General features: G+C 39.6%; 1 non-coding gene across 1 annotated transcript; it reads left to right on the top strand.

Annotated features, from left to right (window-relative positions):
• The first annotated feature begins 1,095 nt into the window (after nt 1-1,095).
• Nucleotides 1,096-1,199, top strand: LOC112718700 (small nucleolar RNA R71). The gene has a single exon (XR_003161028.1). It is a non-coding gene; the product is annotated as a small nucleolar RNA R71 (small nucleolar RNA).
• The last annotated feature ends 795 nt before the right edge of the window (nt 1,200-1,994 follow it).

Raw genomic sequence — 1,994 nt, 5'->3', positions numbered from 1 at the left:
GTTTTCTGAATCCAAGTATCCAGTTCACTAATGAGCAAGGGAGGTTCACTTTCCCAAGTCTCATTACCAAACAGCTTGGCATTCAGCTTCATGATAGCTCCTAAATATTGAGCAACTTGCTCTCCAGTGACATCTTCATCCTCTTCTGAGGATGAATAGTCTTCAGAGCTCATGAATGGCAGAAGGAGGTTTAGTGGAATCTCTATGGTCTCTAATTGAGCCTCAGATCCCTCTGGATCCTTAATAGGAAACTCCTTCTTGCTTGAGGAACGTCCCAGGAGGTCTTCCTCACTAGGATTTTCGTCCTCCTCTTCCTTTGTGCATTCGGTCACTTTGATTAAATCAATGGCCTTGCACTCTCCTTTTGGATTTTCTTCTGTATTGCTTGGGAGAGTACTGGGAGGAGTTTCAATAACTTTCTTACTCAGCTGGCCTACTTGTGCCTCCAAATTTCTAATGGAGGATCTGGTTTCATTCATGAAACTGAAAGTGGCCTTTGACAGATCAGAGACTATATTGGCTAAATTAGAGGTGTTTTGTTCAGAATTCTCTGTCTGTTGCTGAGAAGATGATGGATATGGCTTGCTATTGCCCAGCCTGTTGCGTCCACCATTGTTAAAGCCTTGTTGATGCTTTTGTTGATCCTTCCAGGAGAAATTTGGATGATTTCTCCATGATGGGTTATAGGTGTTTCCATATGGTTCACCCATGTAATTAACCTCTGCCATGGCAGGGTTCTCAGGATCATAAGCTTCTTCAGAAGCTGCCTCTCTAGTACTGTTGGATGCATGTTGCAATCCATTCAGATTTTGAGAGATTATGTTGACCTGTTGAGTCAACATTTTGTTCTGAGCCAATATGGCATTCAGAGTATCAATTTCAAGAACTCCTTTCTTCTGAGGTACCCCATTATTCACGGAATTCCTCTCAGAGGTGTACATGAACTGGTTGTTTGCAACCATGTCAATGAGTTCTTGAGCCTCTTCAGGCGTTTTCTTCAGGTGAATAGATCCACCTGCAGAATGGTCCAGTGACATTTTCGAAAATTCAGAGAGACCATAATAGAATATATCTAACATGGTCCATTATGAAAACATGTCAGAAGGACATCTTTTGGTCAACTGTTTGTATCTTTCCCAAGCTTCATAGAGGGATTCACCATCTTTTTGTTTGAAGGTTTGAACATCCACTCTCAGCTTGCTCAGCTTTTGAGGGGGAAAGAATTTATCCAAGAAGGCAGTGACCAGCTTATCCCAGGAGTCCAGGCTATCCTTAGGTTGTGAATCCAACCATATTCTAGCTCTGTCTCTTACAGCAAAAGGGAAAAGCATGAGTCTGTAGACTTCAGGATCAACTCCATTCGTCTTTACAGTCTCACAGATCTGCAAGAACTCAGTTAAAAACTGATAAGGATCTTCAGATGGAAGTCCATAAAACTTGCAGTTTTGTTGCATTAAAGCAACTAGTTGAGGCTTAAGCTCAAAGTTATTGGCTCCAATGGCAGGAATGGAGATGCTTCTTCCATCAAACTTGGATGTTGGCTTTGTGAAGTCACCAAGCATTCTCCTTGCATTATTATTATTATTATTTTCGGCTGCCATATCCTTCTCTTGTTCGAAAATTTCTGAAAGGTTGTTTCTGGATTGTTGTAATTTAGCTTCTCTTAATTTTCTCTTCAGAGTCCTTTTAGGTTCTGGATCAATTTCAACAAGAGTGCCTTTTTCCCTGTTCCTGCTCATAAGAAAGAGAAGAAAACAAGAAAAGAAAGAGGAATCCTCTATGTCACAGTATAGAGATTCCTTTATGTTAGTAGAAGAAGAAGGGGTAGAAGAATGAAGAAGAATTCGGATTTTAGATGAAGAGAGGTGAAGAGAAGTGTTAGTAATTAAATAATTAAATAGAAGAAGAGAAGAGGAGAGGATTTTCGAAAATAATTTTTGAAAAAGAGTTAGTGATTTTCGAAAATTAAAGATAAAATATAATTGAAATTAAAA

The sequence above is a fragment of the Arachis hypogaea genome, chromosome 10 (assembly GCF_003086295.3).
Source record: "Arachis hypogaea cultivar Tifrunner chromosome 10, arahy.Tifrunner.gnm2.J5K5, whole genome shotgun sequence".
In the NCBI taxonomy this organism is placed as follows: Eukaryota; Viridiplantae; Streptophyta; class Magnoliopsida; order Fabales; family Fabaceae; genus Arachis; species Arachis hypogaea.
The sequence above is the reverse complement of the archived record's forward strand: the minus strand, read 5'-3'. Positions and strand labels throughout refer to the sequence as shown.